This window comes from Ambystoma mexicanum, chromosome 7q (assembly GCF_040938575.1).
Source record: "Ambystoma mexicanum isolate Mex_15411 chromosome 7q, UKY_AmexF1_1, whole genome shotgun sequence".
NCBI lineage: Eukaryota > Metazoa > Chordata > Amphibia > Caudata > Ambystomatidae > Ambystoma > Ambystoma mexicanum.
Window position 1 is genome coordinate 68,950,071 of NC_090941.1, and position 20,559 is coordinate 68,970,629.

Here is a 20,559-nt window from a genome sequence, read left to right on the forward strand (position 1 = left end):
CCTGGGCGCTAGGCGCGAGATACCGGAAGCTGGCAGGAAATGTTGCATTTGTAATGCACCTGAGGCCCAAGAAACTCCTCCACATGTTCTTACACAGTGTAAAATGCTAGGCACAGCCTATATGACAAATTTGGAGAGCTTTGTGTATGATTACGAAGCAATAAAACACAATGACTTCAGGAATTACTGTATAAACTCGAAGTCTGAAAGAGTTAAGATTGCCTTGTTCTACCTGTGGTGTATTGTTGTCAAAAGCCTTGCTGATGTAAATAGAGAAAGACCTGCCAACTAAACTTAGCTGTGGTGATCCAATGAGATACATTAAGTCTCTATGCTTACGTGCCGGGTGGAGCTGACTCCCTGTATTTTTCCTTCACAGTGCCTAACCATTCTCTGTGTGTGCCGTGTGTGGATGGCTTGTACCTGTGAATATTTATTTATTTGTTGAGAGCCCACGTAAATGGTCCCTTGCTGATTTATTGATTTTATTGTAATATCTCAATGTTATAGCTGAGACGTGATTTCATCAAATTTGAGTTAAATTTTAACTACAGGGTACCCAAGTTTCGTTCTCACATTAGTTAACACACCTATTGGTAGGTATCGTAACTAGGGCATTGTGAGGTGATTGTAGACCTAGATTCTAGAATCCCTTGATGTCAGAACCATTAGTGCATTAAGAACCCAGATTCCAGAAACGTGTTAAGGACAATATAATGTTTTTTGCATTTTGCATTTGTATCTGTATTTGTATTTTTATATCCTATTACTTCACTTGCATGTGAAAGCATTTTAACTTGTTAATTTGTTGTGTTTGTAAAGGTTCTGTGAACTATATACAAATAAATACAAAAATCATCAAAACACCTGGATAGCACGTGCACACCATCACACAGGACAGCCCTTCTAGCCTTTTTACTTTTATGTTTGCAACAAACCCTCACTGCCTGCTTTCGAACAATCACACATCCGTCCAGCAATCACTTCCAAAAACTCTGCATGTAACCCTCTCAACATATTAAAATTCCACACACCAAATGCCACTTAACAATGCGGTTAGAGAAGTCAAATCATTTAAAAAAAATGTTGTTAAACAATGATAGCTCTTAAAAGAACCCTTTTTCAATTTCTGCTTTTATATATGTTTTGAATCTTTGGTTTTATGTACTGAACTAACAAATGTTCTACTGAATTTAATGTTTTCTTCTAACTTTCACAAAAATTGCTTGTACTTTCTTTTCTTCTTTACTAAAAAATACTTAAATCCACATTTAATGTGTTCACAAATATTGCTTCAATGCATTTTAAAAGTTTTAAAAAAAAATCAGTTTGGCCACATCAGTCACATGCACTCCATCTCTTTGAAAAATGTTCACAATATCTAATTTGATATTTTCCTTATAATAAGATGTCATGCCAACATCCCGTAAAAAATCACATACAACTTTGTTCACATTGCGCTTTGCTTTTCAATTTGTGGCCAAACTAAATTCAAATGCACCCACATTTGTCTTTGAGCTATGTGAGAAAAAACAAACTTTCCAAATGTTATCCTTCATTGCAAACTGCAACAAAATTCCAGTCATACAGCCCAAACTCTTGCCTCTACAGTTAACAACAATGATCACTGGATGCTTGAAGTTACTCACAAAATGGGAGCAATTCCACCCACTTGAATTCTCAAACTCCACACTGCTCACAGTAAACCTTTAGCCAATAGACCCAAGAATCGCCCACCAACCAAACACGCTGCTTCCTCAAAGCCATAGCCATCTTCACAGCACACAACAACGATAACTCTTGCTACCAAGTGTTGCTATACACCACACCCAGGAAACCTGATTGGCTGATCCCCGATGTCTGCAGACATCTAAAACTGTCAGCGGTCTCTGCAGTCCCCCTTCCATGTCAGGTATTCTTAAAAGACGCAGATAGCGTGTGCGTTGTCCAAGGACTAATGCATTGTCCGCGTGCACCATGTCCAATTGAAGGGGGTGGAAACATTTACACTCAATTTAAACAATTTATTCTACAATGGTAGCACTTAAAAGAGCCGTTTTTGTATTTTTTCAGTTTTCAATTGATTTTTGTTTTTCGAATTTCTTTATCCTACACCTATTAACAAATGCTTTCCTATGCACTCCACATTTTTCAATTTAAGTTGTTCACATGAACTTTTTCAAAGCATTTTTAACATTGAAAAGAAAAAAATGGATTCCCAACATTATTTAAATGCATTCTATTGCTCTGAAAAGTATTTGCACCATCCAACATTATATTTTCATTTGGAAAACATGCCATGGCTAAGCCATTCAAAAAGCACACACACCTTTATTCCCATGGTGCCTAGCTTCTTCTATTTGTACACAAAACACATTTTGAAAGCTCCACATTTTCCTTGGATTTGTTTCAGAAAAAATAATCTTTGCATATGGAAATAGTTCCATTAAGCTTTGTAACATATCCTTTAATACAACCTGCAAAGATACTGGAGTAACATAGCTATTTGCTCCGCGATTCACAATAATAATATCAGGACTTTGAAATTGAGCCATGGGGGTCATTACGACTTGGGCAGTAAGGGATACCGGGCACCGGTAAGGAGACCGGTGCCGGTAATCCCTTACCGCCCTATCCCAAGGTCCCTTAGCGGGGACCGTAAAGGACATGTGTCTGACCACACGTTCTTTACGGGACCCGTTACGGGACCTTGGAGCTAATATCGGGCCCGCAATTAGCGGGCCCGTTATTACTGCCTTCCCCCTTCCCATTGAGCCCTATGGGTGCTCAAATGGGAATGGGGAATGGCATTTTGAATGGGGACTTGCCGGGTCTGCCTAGGGCGGAATGTCCCAGTAAGTCCCCTCTCCACCACACCGGACCCGGACACGATTTTGGAGGCAGCCATGGCATCTAACAGCGCCATGGCTACCTCCAAAGTCGTAATGAGGCCCATACTCTGACAAAACGATAATAAACTCACCCAGTTTAGCCCTTGAGGCTGTATACCACCAAGCTTCCACTCCACAATCCAATATTAGCAGAGATACCACAAAATTTAGTATAACTTTTTAAACAATTCATCCAACGATCTCCCACCATCCACACATTCATCTTATTCCTAGCAATAGCCATAGCCATCTTCCTTGCTAACAGCAAGCAAAACACCTGCTACTCCGTCTTCCTCTAAAACACAACCAGAACACCTCAATGGCCAATCCCCACAGTCCCCTTTCCATGCCATGCATCCCCCTGCCTGGGTACCACTGTGGTGCCCGTGGACCTCGTAGCAGAGGGAAACCCTTCTACCCTTTCCACTTTCATGTTTGTAACACTCCCTCATTGACTACTTTCAAACAGTCACAAATCCATCCACCAATCAAATCCAAAAACTCTACATGAAACCCTGCCATCTGAGTTAAACACTCAGATATGCTTTTGAAGTCTCAGAGTACATATCTTCTATTACTCACAGCCACCTGCATCAAAAACGACTGTAAAACTCTCCAATATATATAATTGCAGAGTCAACAAGATATAGTACAGGTTTGCTTATATTTTTTAAAGTATTTTTTCAACTCTTTTACAAATGTATGTATACAGGGTTCCTGCCACTTGCCATGTAATAAGCTTATAAATAAGCATATTCTCTTTTTTAACCACTCTATCAAATGCCATGTATTGTAGCATTTAGCACCTGCTCACATGAAGTGGCAGTTACTCAAAATGCTGTGCGTTTAAAAAAATTATTTTTACAAACATTTTCATGATAGTTAAAAAAAAGCATATGTGCATGTACAGCAGCACTGCATGTAACCTTTTTGTAAAAGAAAGGAAAAACAGATTCAAGATTTGTACAGCATTTTTAAATAGCACTTGGTGTGTGTACGTTTAATACGTTGGCAGTGCATCTATAGTGGCCAACATGACCCATTCCATTCTATAGGTGCTTATCAAGTCTTTGTTTTTTTCTTTACATCCTGTTACTTGTAATCCCACTTCTCCCATTACACAACTCGGACTGCAAGTCCCAAAATGCAAAAAACCTTTCACTGGACTGTAGCATATGAAAGTATGACATTTATATAACAATGAAAAATAGAAAATGTGGTGCGTTTAACAAAATTTCTTTGTAGGAGCATTTTCATTAAAGTAAAAAAATGCATGTATACATTTATAGCAGCACTGTGTGTAACTTATTTGTATAATGAAAAGCAAATGCAAAAGATTTTTACTTTTTTAAGTGTGACTCAGTTTGTGGAAGCTTAATAACTCGGCAATACATCCATGCATGCTAACATAACCTGTTCCAATCTGTAGGTGCGTATCCAGTCCCAGTTTTTTTCTCTGTAATCTAGGACTTGTAGTCCAAGTTTTCTTCCCATGTCCACTGAAGTGCAAGGGTTTTGTTGCGTTAAATCTGTGCAACTTAACTCCACCTTAAATAAGGTTTTTGCAGTGAATTTCAAGGATTTTCTTATACCATATTTCTTTTAGGGGCCTCTGACCCTGGCCTTCGGCCGTGTCCACTGTACATGTTCTCCTTGATATAGATTTCTTTTCGACCCACTTGGTGGCCACAGATTTGGGCTGTGGCCACTACACATGTCTTTCGGGCCCAATAGCCAGGGCCTTTGGGCCGTGCCCACGATTATTATAAAACACTAGCGGGCCACTAGCAATGGCAATGCCCACTACCAGGCCACTAGCAATGGCAAAGGCCCATTAGCCGTTGGCCATGCCCATTGAATATATTAAAATACTACCTTTATTTCTTACTCACTAGCCATGGCCTTCACCCATCAGCCACACCCCACTAGCCATAGCATTCTGACGTGGCCACTCTACATATTGCTGCAATAGATTTCCTAAATGGGCCCAGTAGCCATGGCCATCGGCTGTGGCCGCACCACTAGTTTTCTTTTGGGCCTATTAGCCTTTGGCCGTGCCCACTTTCCATGTTGCACCATTCACTTCCTTAAATTAACCCAGTAGCCATATCATTCGGCCACACCCATTACCCCCAGCTCACTGTAACTGTAAAATTCCACTTTTTAAAAATGATTCTAGTTAATCTCATTTGTTTAACTATATATTTTTTTTAAACTTTTTTCCCATAACCACGGTTATGAACCGGGACAGCCGACCCTGCCGTTTAATATGAGGTAGCAACAGAGATGAATGGGGGTGCATAAGTTACTCAGACATCAATAATCAAAACGACATAGGCAGTTGACAAAGTTCACTGTTTTAATATCAATTATCTAAAATAGGGAGTACAACGGACATCAACTGATGTCTCATAGCCAATAGTTTAGCCAGTTTTGGCCATAGAGGCGTGCATCCATGTTCCACAATGCCAATAGTCAATTCGGGATGACCAGTTACCGTCCATGCTCTACAAATGACCACTCCTTCTTCCCATCCATCTGGTGAAAGCACTGATCCCCAAATCTGCATCTGGCATCTATTCTTCCATATATGAATTTCATCTTCAGATTTTCCTGAACTCTCCAGTCTTTTATTTACTTCCCATCTGACTCCAGCCCCTTTCACTTCAGGCTTTTCATATGTGATCATGTGATTCTTGGTATGAGTGTTTAGCCTTGTCTTGGTATCTTGGACATAATCATCGTTTTCTGGATCCATCCATTCAGTTGCCCATTTGAGATAGGCTGCTCGGCCCATGTACTAACATCTTGTGTGGCAGAGTGCTACGTGTGATAGACAATGTGCTGCGCGGACGTCTAATTCAATAGCTATGAAGACCTTAGACTTCCCCATGCTATAAGGCAGGAGTGCACATACAAAGCATTCCTCGTTCGAGGTCCTCCTTCCCACTTCTTTCATATGCTGATGCCATATGTTATTCCCCAAGTGTGCTGTACTATCCATGTAATCATGTAACTCATGATCATCCATCTGGTAATTTGCAACCATTTACTATTTGCTCCATCCTGGATACTCAGCATAAAGATCAACGTAAATATCGACGAAGTCTGGATGAACAGTCTGTGTTCATATGGAATGGCCTCAAAAGCTTCTATTGACTTGGCTGAGAAATAGTTCTCTCCCTTCATTCTACTTATCAGTTCCACAGATCTTTTCTTCCTCAGGTGAGCATCTGCTTTAGGAAAGCTGTCAATGTTCAAGTCACCTTTAGGAATCACCAACGCTGGAACATGAACATTTACTATGGAACATCATCCTCCCCAGTCTTTGGGTAGCTTCATATAAGCTCCTGGATCCACACGCCCAGTAGTGATCCATGATCACTGCATCCCAAGGTTCATTCCTGGTGCATCAAAGATTCAACCGCAGTTCTGGTTCTCTCCAAATGTTCTTGTGCCATTGTTTTTAAAGCACAGTTTTGCACTTTCCAAAGGCACTATCTGCAAAGGTCCTCCTTTATCCTCAACCCATGTCAATAGTTTAGCCAGTTTCGGCCATAAAGGCTTGCATCCATGTTCCACAATGCCAATAGTCAATTCAGGACGACCAGTTACCATCCATGCTCTACAAATGACCACTCCTTCTTCCCATCCATCTGGTTACAGCACTGATCCCCAAATCTGCATCTGGCATCTATTCTTCCATCTATGAATTTCGTCTGCAGATTTTCCTGAACTCTCCAGTCTTTTTTTTACTTCCCATCTGATTCCAACTCCTTTCACTCTAATTGCAGAGTCAACAAGATATAGTAGAGGTTTGCTTATTTTTTTTAAGTGTTTTTTCAACTCTTTTACAAATGTATGTATACAGTGTTCCTGCCACTTGCCCTGTAATAAGCTTATAAATAAGCATATTCTCTTTTTTAACCACTCTATCAAATGCTATGTATTGTAGCATTCAGCACCTGCTCACCTGAAGTGGCAGTTACTCAAAATGCTGTGCGTTTTAAAAAAAATCTTTTTAGAAGCATTTTCATGATAGTTAAAAAAATGCATATGTGCATTTACAGCAGCACTGCATGTAACCTTTTTGAAAAAGAAAGGAAAAACAAATTCAAAAGATTTGTACAACATTTTTAAATGGCACTTCGTGTGTTTAAGTTTAATACGTTGGCAGTGCATCTATAGTGGCCACCATGACCCATTCCATTCTATAGGTGCTTATCGAGGTCTTTGTTTTTTTCTTTGCATCCTGTTATTTGTAATCCCACTTCTCCCCTTAAACAACTCGGACTGCAAGTCCAAAAATGCAAAAAAACTTGCAATGGACTGTAGCATATGAAAGTATGACGTTTATATAACAAAGAAAAATAGAAAATGTGGTGCGTTTAAAAAATGTTCTTTATAGGAGCATTTTCATTGAACTAAAAAAATGCATGTGTACATTTATAACAGCACTGTGTGTAACTTCTTTGTAAAATGAAAAGCATATGCAAAAGATTTGTACGTTTTTAAATGCCACTCAGTGTGTGGAAGCTTAATAACTTGGCAATACATACATGCATGCTAACATAACCCGTTCCAATCTGTAGGTGCTTATCCAGGCCCAGATATTTCTCTGTAATATGGGACTTGTAGTCCAAGTTTTCTTCCCATATCCACTGAAGTTCAAGGGTTTTGTTGCGTTAAATCTGTGCAACTTAACTGCACCTTAAATAAGGTTTTTACAGTGAATTTCAAGGATTTTGTTATACCATATTGTTTTTAGGGGCCTCTGACCATGGCCTTCTGTCATGTCCACTGTACATGTTCTCCTCCATATATATTTCTTTTCGATCCACTCGGTGGCCACAGATGTTGGCTGTGGCCACTACACATGTCTTTTGGGCCCAATAGCCAGGGCCTTTGGGCCGTGCCCTCGGTATATTTTAAAACACTACCGGGCCACTAGCAATGGCAATGCCCACTACCAGGCCACTACCAATGGCAAAGGCCCATTAGCCTTTGGCCATGGCCATTGAATATATTAAAATACTACCTTTAATTCTTACTAACTAGCCATGGCCTTCACCCATCAGCCACGACCTATGACCCCTTTACATGTTGCCACAGTAACTTCCTTCTAGTCCCTTTAGCCATGGCCTTCTGCCGTGGCCACTCTACATATTGCTCCAATAGACTTCCTAAATAGGCCCAGTAGCCATGGCCTTCCGCCTTGGCCACACCACTAGTTTTCTTTTGGGCCCACTAGCCTTTGGCCGTGCCCACTTTCCATGTTGCACCATTCACTTCCTTAAATTAACCCAGTAGCCATATCATTCGGCCACACCCATTACCCCCAGCTCACTGTAGCTGTAAAATTCCACTTTTTAAAAATGATTCTAGTTAATCTCATTTGTTTAACTATAACTTTTTTCCCATAACTGCGGTTATGAACCAGGACAGCCGACACTGCCCTTTAAGACGAGGTAGCAACACTTTGAGATGAATGGGGATACAGAAGTTACTCAAACATCAATAATCAAAACGACTTAGGAAGTTGGCAAAGTCGACTGTTTTAATATCAATTATCTAAAACTGACATCTCATAGCCAGTAGTTTAGCCAGTTTTGGCCATAGAGCCGTGCATCCATGTTCCACAACGCCAATAGTCAATTCAAGATGACCAGTTAGCATCCATGCCCTACAAATGACCACTCCTTCTTCCCATCCATATGGTGAAAGCACTGATCCCCAAATCTGCATCTGGCATCTATTCTTCCATCTATGAATTTTGTCTGCAGATTTTCCTGAACTCTCCAGTCTTTTATTTACTTCCCATCTGATTCCAGCCCCTTTCACTTCAGGCTTTTCATATGTGATCATGTGATTCTTGGTATGAGTGTTTAGCCTTGTCTTGGTATCTTGGACATAATCATCATCTTCTGGATGCGTCCATTCAGTTGCCCATTTGAGATAGGCTGTTCAGCCTATGTACTGACAGCTTGTACGGCAGAGTGCTACGTGTGATAGACAATGTGCTGCCCGGACATATATTTCAATAGCTATGAAGATATTAGACTTCCCCATGCATTAAGGCAGGAGTGCACATACAAAGCATTCCTCGTTCGAGGTCCTCCTTCCCACCCCTTTCATATGCTGATACCATACGTTATTCCCTGAGTGTGCTCACAGTTATCCCCCATCGTCTGTCTGTCCATAGCAGGGACAATGGTTCTGCATCTCCTTCTTCCTGGCAGCAATCTTAACCTGTGCACATAAGGTGGCAAATCCCCCCTCTACTATGGGACTGCCCTCGAGGTCGATCTAGTCGCACCAGAAATTCTGATGCCCTCGATTTGGGTAGATCTAGATCTGACCATCTCACTTCTTTGTCCATCAGAGAATATCCCTCGGGACCACATGCGTTACCTCCCTCCTCCCCACAGAAGGTTTCTCTGTCATCGTCCGACATATCCTGTCCCCAACTTCTATGACTTCTTTCCTCTTCAACTCTATTCAGAGTTAGTCTATCTAAAGACAATTCTTTAGGCTCAAAACTACACAAGCCTCCCTCTCTGTTGTACAACTGCATACTCTCGAGGCAATCATTTTTTCCCTTCCCTTTCAGTTCTTTCTTAGTCCTCGTATCATGATAGACTTTATCAATTACGTCCCCAGTGCCTCTAGAGTCAAACTCATCCTGTAGATTTGCTCTAGATGGACCTGGCATCAGTTCATGTGCTGGGAAGAATTCTTCTATGTCCTCCCATGCTACTACTGGTTTAGGATCCATTCATTCTTTTTCTACATGCTCAATGTCACGTGCTCTCTCGCTTCTCTTTCGTTCTATTTCATCATCAGGCTCTCTTCGCTCCTTTTCTTTTTCCTTTCTTTTCATATCTCTTCTCTCATTTGCCCTTCATATTTCTTTGTCTCTACGTCTTTGTATCCTTTTATCCCTTAATTTTTGTTCTTCCTGTTCCTCTCTCTTTATTTCTAGCCTTTCTCGTTCTTCGATTGCCCTCTGTCTGTTTCCTCAGTTGTTCATCCTGATACAACTGTTCCCGTCTTTGTCTATCCTTCATTCTTGCCCTATCTTCTTTCAATCATTCCTCTCTGTTCCTATCCTTTTTGTCTCGTTGGTCTCGATCTTCCTTTTGCCTGATTTCCTCAATGCTCTTACCATCAAGTTAGAGCAAAATCTGGCCACCCATCCATTTGTTCTGTATGAGCGGTACCTCATCAGCCTTATCTTTCTCTCCTTTCCATCTCTTTATTTCCCTTCCTATATCTAAGGATGTACTTGGTCGGTCACTTCTCTCCTTGTCCTTTCTCTCTTTGTCCCTCAGGACTTTAGAGATTGCATCTCTTTCAGGAATTTTCTCTGCACCTTCATCGCTGCTATGCACAGGCGACTCATACGCCCGATTACTGTACCCTGCCGCTGCCTTGAGTTCTCTTAAGGGGTACACTCCATCATCTTTTATACTATCGCCTTTCACTTCAGGTGCAGCGGGGGGTGCAGAAGGCTCTTCACCCCTCTCTTTGCATATTTTAAGTATCCAGTCTTCAGGAGGTGGCTCTTCTCTTTCTTCCTGGTAGATTTTCCTGAGCTCTAAGCTCGCTAGCCTTTTGTCTTACTTTTTTCCCATGTATGCTGCATGCAAATATCTCGTCATGTATTGCAAAAGTGCCTTTCATAATGATCCCCCTTGTGGCCATGGAATGAACATCTTGGGCCTCATTCCAACCCAGGCGTTAAGGGGTTTATGGCGCCGTAAACGGCGCCGACCCTTAACGCCTGATTAAAAGGTCCCTTAGCGCCATGGTGAGTTTAACGCCTGCTTTTTGCAGGCGTTAAAATCCATGGCGCTAAGGGACCTGGGAGATAATTACGGCACCGTAATTTACGGTGGCGTAATTATCTCCTTCCCCACTTCCATTATGCCCTATGGGGCAAAAATGGGAATGGGGGAGGGTAAATGGGAAATGGGGATTTACCGCCCCACTCACCTTGGAATGGGGCGGTAAATCCGCCAACCACCATGGGTCGTAATGAGGCCCCTTGTCTGCCGTACCCTTAACTCATTCTGCACTGTACAGTTTAAGCTTGGGTGCGTGTTTTGGCAACTGTTTGCATAGATGTGTAAGTGGAGCAATATCTTACATTTTGACTTGTCACACTTGACTGTCAATACTCACCTTTACACTTTGCACTTTTTGAAAAATATGTTTCAGAACAATAATACAATATGAGCGTGCACCAATAGTCGCAGCTCCAAACCCTTTATATCACATTTTTACTCCAATCTACTTATCCACTAAACACCATCAATTCAATTTCAACAAATAAATAATTAACTCTTAAATCTTGTGTTTTCCTTTTCATGTCTCTTATTTCGTCTATTATTTCTTCACCATATATATATATATATATATATATATATATATATATATATATATATATATATATATATATACATATATATATATATATATATATATATATATATATATATACATATATATACACATACAATACATAAAACAAACAAACAAACTCACATACTCAACTGGTCACATATATCTCAGTCTGTGATCCTCGAGACTTATCCCTGCCCCTAAAAAATACCCTGATTGGGATGTGAATCATTCTCTTTAGACAAGTCTTTAAACAAGTCTGTAGCCTATGTCATCCGCTAATGGGGCTCTAGATACGACTCCTTCTGTTACGTGCTATGACGCAGGACAGTGGGCTTACTCTACTATGACGTTCCTCGTCTCGCAGTTTCTCAAATGCTTGGCTCCTTTGCTCAAGTCAATTACTTAATAACTTGCCGCTTATCGGCTTGAGTTGTCTTTACCCCAACCTCCCTCCGTTACTTGTTTCCCCTTATCACTTTCTTCACTCACTGCCCATTCACAATTTTGCCACCTCACTCAGTTTTACTCACCATTTGCTTTTACGGCTTCAGGTTCTCGGGATTGATGCCTCTTTATCAGCCGCTTCAACCTTCTGTACGTTCCGCTTCCTGTAGAAGTCGGGAGGGGAATTCATACAAACCGAGGGACCCGTCTCACCTAAGCTTGCAAGCCTTAGTTTAATAACTGTTTCCTCTATCTAAGGGGAGTTTCACGTCATTTCAGCCGAATGGCAGAGGACATTCATTATTGCCGGGACACCAAAGCTTACTTAGGTGGATGACTCTTGAACCATCCTCTGCTACCACATGAACCGGGACAGCCGACCCAGCCCTAAAACAGGGAGTACAATGGACATCATCGGACGTCTCATAGCATGGTCTCTCAATGCATTTCACAAATAACATCATACTGATAGTAAAAATCTGTCATAGCTGACGTCAACCTATGTATTTGCTAACGTCATCCTACATGGCAAAGTACAAAAACCCAGTGGCAAATGTGATAGGCTGTGAGGGAACATCTAGGTATACGTTCCATACTAGTCTAGAAAGAGGTCACTATGAACGTCACTAAATACACAACGTCCCATTGGTTATATAGACTTTAGGACTCTTAATTACGTGGCACCCTACAATTGGTTGGCACTCTTACATCCGTCAGTACTTTTCCACCCCTGTTAGCAGCACGCAGGCTGGACTTCCAGGTGCTTGTGAGCTGGTCATAACCATAGCTTCCCACCAATTAGCATATCATCTATCATCACCTCATTCGTCTGCACGTCAATTAAGCCTTTGAACTTGGCTTTGGAAATGTTCTTTGCTCTGAAGAATACAGAGGATTAGAGGCACGCTTGCCTCTCTGTGTAGGTGTGGTTCGTCATGTTTGTCCAAGTTAATCCCTCTATGTGACTAAAGACCACAAAATTGAGCTCTGGTGCATTTAAAATACTACTATTTATTGAAACTGTGACGTATTCCTTGTTTTCATCCATGCCTTCTAAACAGGAGTTTCATTCTTTCACATGATTGTAACTAATCTCTGCTTATCCCAGTCCGATAAGACATTGGCTTCTTGGGGCTAATCCAGCCTCGCCTTTCTGAGATTCACTTCTGTAATTTCGTTGTTTTTCCAACTGCGACACACTGGAAAAGGCCTTCCTTCTCTGGTCCAGCTCTGCTATAACATGTCGTGGAAACATCCATTCTTTATTTACTGCTATATATGTATATGTTGGCGCATGCCGCAATCTATTCACTAGATAGCTAGCCTCAAGAATACTTCATCTGCTTGCGTTTCTTTGCATCTGTACACGTGTAAAATGACTTGATATCTTCATCATTTCTGTAGCATAAATTTCTTCATCTCGAGCATGAGATGTCACTTATCTTTGATACTTTCTTAATGCCTTATAGACTATATTCACTTCTCTTGTCTCTGCATCTCTTTCATGTACATCAGTCTGGCTTCATGTGACATCACCAATCTGCTCTTTCATTCATTGGTCCTGCTTCTTCTGGGATTTCATTCAAATGGCCATCACACTGTCTCGTATGCAGGTATGGCTTTCTCAATGAGAATCTTGACTCCAGGATTATCCTCGGTATCGGTATTTTCACTGCTACTGGATGTTTTTCAAACTCTGATTCCCAACATATAGGGCGAGATGCTTGAGGTGGGGGTACTTGGCTCCTTCTCTACAGTTATAGAACCAATGTACTACAAATAACCATGGTTATCCGTAAACTCCCACAAATAACCGCGGTTTTTTGTAAAAAGCATGCAAAATCCAAAACTCTTACCCTCCTACACACTCACCAAGTGCCCCCCTCCTCTTGCCATGCTGCCCCACCCCCTCAAATCATTTTTCCTCCCTAGCCCTTTCCCATTCCCCCCCAACATTCATCATTTTGTGTGATGCACCTTAATTTCCCATCCCTTTTCCCCATTATAACCGCAGTCATCCCGCTGAATAACCTGTTTATATGAAAACATTCAAGCTCTGAACTTGGTCCTGAGTCCCCCCCAATTTCACATTATGTCCTCTTTCCCGCTCCCACCTCTAGCCTGACTTTTCATTTTTGGCTAACCGCAGTTATTTCGTTATAACCGTGGTTGTCTATTGCATCGAACAAAAAAAATGCGGCTTTTTCATTTCGGAAATACCTCTCTTCTGCAAAGCACCATGGGAGATATAGCTATAATTTTGGAAGAAGGGGGCCCCCCTTCTCCGTCAAATCTTTAAACAACTACTAGAGGTATAGACTCAAGTTAACGCCTTGTGTCCAAATTGTTTTGCACCTGCTTCAATTCCGTCCAGATGTTTTTGTGGTGTGCTGCAAAGAAATGTTGACGTTTTCTCTATGGGGAAATGAATGGGAGTAGGCTGAAAACAGTGTTTTTTAACTTTCTTAATAACTTTTTCATTTCCAGTCGGGGGCGGGAGGGGAGCGGAGGGTCCTGTGACAAACTTTTAGTTTACAAAATATTAGCCAAATCCGTCATGCGAGTCAAAAGTTAGCAACTCATTTTTCTGGTTTCCTAAGGATCGTGATACTCAACTTAACTATAGTTCAGTGACTGCCGCACTATAATATGTATTTATTTATTTATATACAGGATACACAATACTCTTTTGATCACAAAAGAACATACAATAAATAAGAAATCAGATTTCATGGGAAGTAGTGAGCTTCTTACAATGAGGTGAGCTTGAGCGACATTCGAACCAGGTTCTGGAGGGGAGTATATGGCCCAGTCACTGGGACAATACATAAGCAGACACACATAGATAAAGGACAATGAACATTGGACATTTATAAGTGCTGGTAGGCGGTATAGCCAGAAGTGCTCGCGATGTGACCATGATGGGTGAAGTGCTAGAGTGGAGGAAGAGGAAGTGAGGGACAGGGGCATGTTAGAGGCGAGGGAAAAATTATTGTTAGCAGGCAGATGAGAGGTAGGTTAAGAGGGTAACTCAGAGACGACGATGTAGGCTTTTAGTTTAGTTTTGAACAAATCCATATGGACTGTTTTCTCGGATGTCCAGGGGAAGAACATTCCATGCAAGTGGAGCAAGAAGAGAGAAGGAGCGGAAGCAAGAGGAAGCACAGGCAGGGATAGGAGCAACAAGGGTAGTCGAGCAGGCAGAGCAGAGATTACGAGAAGGCTTGTTCAGTTGGATAAAGGAGGATAGATACTGTGGTGCCTTACTGTGGATAGATTTGTGAACCAGGAGAGGTAATTTTAATGTGGCACTGTTTTGCATTGTCAGCCATCCAGCCTGGTGACAGTACGACGAAGTAGGAGTGTGAAGTGAGGGAGTTCAAAGAGAGTCCTGGTACAAAAGTTAATGATCTTGTTGAGAGGACAGAAAGCATAGTTGGGGAGACTAAAGAGGGTGCTGGCACAGTAGTCCAGTTTAGAGAAAACAAGAGTGGATAACAGATGCTAGGCGGTGTTGAAAGGAAGGAGGTGCCTGATTTCCGTAATATTTATGACATTGAGCCGAGCTGGTGTTTCAGTTTTGGAGCTGAAAGTAGAGAAGCTGTGAGAAGGATCATATATGGCCCAGAGGTTTCTAGCTGAAGAAGAGTAGGGTAGAATGTCAGGTGGGAACTGGCAGGGCAAGGAAAAGATGAGAGAGAGTTGGTACGAGAACCAAAAGGAGGAGATTAGTGCCCCAAGAGCAGAGGTGTAGAGTGTAAAGAGAAGTGGACCCAAGATAGAGCTTTGTGGAAAACCAACGGTAAGTGGAGTGAGTAGAGAGTTGTTGTTGCTCCATGAGACAGAAAATTGGAGAGGTGCAAGATAGGATTCAATCCAGGCAAGGGATCGATCACAAATCCCAAGAAGAAAGAGAGTATTAAGGAGACCAGAGTGATTGACAGTGTCAAAGGCAGCAGACAGGTCAAGGAGAATTAGAATAAAGGATAAGTTGGAGTGATCAGTAGAGGCAATGAAGTTAGACACATTCATGAGAGCAGTTTCCCTGGAGTGACAGGAGCGGAACCCTGCTTGTAGGGGGTCCCGAAGGTTGTGCATATCTAAGAAATTGGTAAGACAGTAAGACAGTGAACACAACCCTTTTGAGCACTTTAGAATAGTGTGGAAGAAGAGACACAGGGCGAAAGTAAACCCGTAGGACCTTGAACGGGTAACAGCCTTTTTGTGGGTGCTCAAGCTGCTAGCCTGGTGCTAACTGAAAGGGGTTGTCTCCCATCAGTAGGGGAGCTCTAATGCCTTAGATCAGCAGTGCACTTCAGAGTTCATCCCCATCCTCCCAGCTTCACCCCACCTACCAGATATGCTGATCAAGCACATAAAAGATTCAACACTGGCACAACACTCTCGGAGACCCTACTCAGAAGCTACAGAAACAAGTAACGTAATTGTATATTTCACCAATACGCATCATAGATATTGATGATCAGGAAGCAGATACAGTGGTAGCATCATCTACAAATTCCTTGGGCCAGCAGAGGTGCAGCTGAAACTGTGGGCAGGATGAGGCTTCAACATCACTGGGCCCACAATGTATTCCAATTATCTCTAGTTCCAGACTTCGATGTTAAAGGTGTGCCAGCTACCCACAGGCCTTGGTGGAAATGATGGATTTAAAGATTAGATATATTTTTCACAGCTACTTGTAAAATCGATGACATTGCAAATACATCTCTGCTGATCTCTTCTCAGAGGGAGCGGTGCACAACATCTTTAAGACTCTGTAAGTAGGTGCAGGCTTCTAAAATGTGCCAAAATGCACTGTCCGAGATGATGTCGTCCTGCTTGTAAACGTTGATTGGGAGAGGTTCTAACTGCATCAAGCATGTCAAGACATCCAGGAGTCAATCAATGCATTCAGCATGGGACTGAGACCGATTGCAATGTCTTGCATGCTACAGAATGAGGAGGATGAAATACGGATGCAACTGAGCCAACATTGTTTTTCCTTGCAACTTGACTGCCCAATATTAAGAGAACCCGGCATATCACTACAGCATATCCTCAAGCTGGGCAGATCTCTTCAGCTGACTGTCGCCATAGCCAGCCATATGTAAGAGGCGATTAAGTCAAGGTATGTGGAAGATAGACATGCCATGAAAACTCCTTCAGCACAAAGAAGTCAAAGGGGAAGTCACAGTGGGTCATGCAAGGTGTCGAGAGAGCCAGTGAATTTTCTCAGGGGCAATAGGCCTCATCTCGAGTTTGGTGATAATGTTGTGGTAAATCCACCGAATTACCACATAAATCGGTTACCATTGCCACTAGTCAGTCCCAAGGACAAACCATGGGTTTCCAAGTGGTATACCTTTCCAGGACTTTCATCCAGGACCTTTGAACCTTGACCAACCAGGTGAGGCAACTCACTGAGAAAGATCCCTGAGGACATTGGCCCCAAGAAACAGACTTCATTTGAAGAAATGACACGTGCCCTAGTTGCAGAAACCACTGGTACGAAGTTCCGAAATCCTTAAGGATTTCCCCTAAGAGCTCACTCTATCTATGGTGGTTGCCAAGAGTGTGGTATAAAACAAAACAGTAGCTTCTGGCATGTCCCAGGAGACCTCTCCTACCGCAAAATTATTCAGTGAGCCACTGGGTGGCAACCTGATCCACTTGTACCAGAGGAGTACTAAGCCCTAACAGGCCATTTCTCTAGGAGTTTCCGGACTATCAACGGCTCCTTGCCATGTCCCTTTGGACATCGAGTGTGGTCTGTGGAGAGCGGAGGTAACGCATACTTCAGAAGAAAGGTTGGCAGGTACCCATGTTGCCAGAACATCCTGCCTGGTTCAGCAGGCCGCCCTGCTTGGTGTGGAGGGGAGCAAGCAGATAGAGGAGACTCAACGCCGAAGACTCTCAGAGGATCTGTAGATGTGAGTATGAAATGTGCATGCCAAAACTGGGAAGAATGGATTCTTAACAAGCATGACAGAGCAGACACACAGCTTCTCCTCCACCTCTTCCCCAAACCAGTGACCCATCCTCAACTGTACAGGCATTAAAGGCCGCTGCAGAGTATTACAACTAAATATATGTGCCACCAGCGTACTGTGATGTGTTGTTGATTTATGAGAAATAGAGATGATAAAAGATTGAATACCTTTCAGCAAGGTTTGAGGAAGACCATGTGGTTAGCCTCTTTAAGGGGCAGAGGTAAAGAGAAGAATCCCCCGCATATACAGGAAGACGGCTGCATTTTGATTTGTGTTCATGTTTGCTGGCGCCAACCTTGTGTTGTGGGGTAAGACTAGTAGAGGGGTGATTTTGTATTGGTAGAATAAGTGAATTGGTGTTGTGGACCAGAAAACGGGTTTTGGAGCATGAGCAGCATGTTGGTGCTGCTCAAGAGAAGGATTGGGGCTATAGGTGACTTCGTCTCAGAGAGAGACGTGGGTGTGGTAATAATGTGGAACTATTGTGGGGAGAGGGTTAAAAAGGATTGAAAAAAGGTGAGCGAGGGTTAAAGCAGTGTGTATCGATTATTGGTAAATTGCGTTTTATATACTGTTATTATGGTGGATTCTCCCATTGTTCATTTGTGTAAGTTATTCCCCCAATATAAAACTAAAATCATGAAATATCACGTTGAGTGGGTTAAAGATACGGCTGGCAAGATATTGATGGCATGGCCTCAAGACAGCACCCATTTGAAGACGGTGCTGCAACACAAGTACACATATTTACATACCACACAAAGGAAAACAATTACAGAACAGATTGGGTATATTGGAGCTGTGGAACATCTTTGAGGAAGAGGAGGTGAGCAAAGTAAAAAAGAATGGATGCTTAACCAGGATGACAGAGTGGGCATACTGCTTCTCCTCTTTTCCAAGCCATTGACCCATCCCCAACTGTACAGGAATATCCATTAAGGGCCGCTGCAGAGTATTCCAACTCCATATAGGCGCCCCTAGCATACAGTGATGATGATGGCATGTGAGGAGATAAAGTGAGCAAGCAAAGACCATTGTTATTATAGGAAGAATCTGACACGTGGCACAGGTTGCAAGTGAAGTTAACAATAGCAGATGAGGAGCGTCAGAGAGCAAAAGGCTTGCAGAGCAAAATAGACAAACAGCGATTGCGCCAGATAAATGGATAAGAGGGCAAATGATATTGAAACATGATGGAAAGGGCATTGAAGAATGCAAAGCGAAGGCAAGGGGAGGTAGAGATACACAGGAGGCAGAAAAGAAGGAGAGGTTGGAGGAAGACAGAGAAAGGGAATGACAAAGAGAGGAGAAAGAAAGAAAGAGCAGACGAGAGGAAAACGGGAAGAGAAAAAAGATGGGAAGAGCGAGAAAGAGCAAGGAAAAGAGAGGAAGAAGAAGAAGAAAAGAAAGATGATGAAATGAAGTGAGAGAAAAGGAGAGAAGTTTAGAGAGACACTGCAAGGAAGTTGATGACATAGGGCCTCACTACACGGAAGGCGGTAATGGTTAACGGCCACCGTTAATGGTAACGGTGACCGTTAACCATTACCGCCTTACTACAAGGTCCCTTAGCGGGTTGGTGCTTCAACGCCTGCTTTTGCAGGTGTTAAAAACCAACCCGCTAAGGGACCTCGGAGCTAATTACGGCACCGCAAAATTGCGGTGCCGCAATTAGCGCCTTCCCCATTCCCATAGAGCCCTATGGGGCAGAAATGGGAATGGGGAAGGGCAATGGCGGAAGGGGGATTTACCGCCCCACCAACCTTGGAATGGGGCGGTAAATCCCCTTTCCGCCAAGGCGGTGCCGGTAATTTACCGGCATGGTCCAGGGTGCTAATAGCACCCTGGATCACCGCCTTCCGTGTAATGAGGCCCATAGTCAGTAGACACACATTGTTAGACAAGGGGGAAGACAATGTTTATAAGAAGAAATATTGACCGCTTATACAGGATCAGAAGGGATGTCACCAGTATAAGAGAGAGTTGGGGACAGTATCAGCAAGTGGAAGGTATTGGAAGAGTTAATGCATTGGACATATGGGAGAGAGCCCCTTAGAAGACTAAAGTTTGAGGACAGAGGGGACAACGAAGAAGAAGAAACACTATCGAAAGAGGAAGATGATGAGGTGAGTGGGAAAGAGGAAGCTGCACAAGCCCATTCGACAGGCACATGTGTAGATAGTGAGGTAGCTTAGTCAGATTTGGAGGAACCAGCGATAAGGCCAGAGCCCATTAAATACCCATGGCTCCTGGGGATGAGCTTGAGAAGACAAGAACGAAAAACCCCATATAGCATAGGCTCAGATATTTACCAGGACATAAGAAAGTTTTCATGACAGACGTGCCAAAAAAGACAAAGGGTGTGACTCCAACTTCCCGAGCAGGACTGACGCAAATGCCATTATCACAGGAAAGTAGAGGACTAGCTCAATATATACCTTGGCCACAGACACATAAAAATAATTTGTTTTGTAAATTACCATCACTCACAGCAGGGGCAGGGAGTTAGAAAGAGAAACTGCCGGCATGACTTTAGCAGTAGGAGACATGAAAAGTCTGTTTGCTGCTATTTTGGGCCGAGCAATCGAATGACATTTGGAAATGGGCAGGGTATCCTGAGGTGACAGAACAAAACACCAAACATGACAGTGCCCCTTTTAACAATTGTTGAGCAGACATTTGGAGGGCACTCAGAATACAATTCCCAGACACATCAGACATGAGTGCAATAACGACACGGAAAATGAGTCCAGACAAAGGCCCAGCTGCTTTCCAAGACATACAAGAGAAATTATGTTTAGAAATGAGGAAGCTTGGCACAAAAA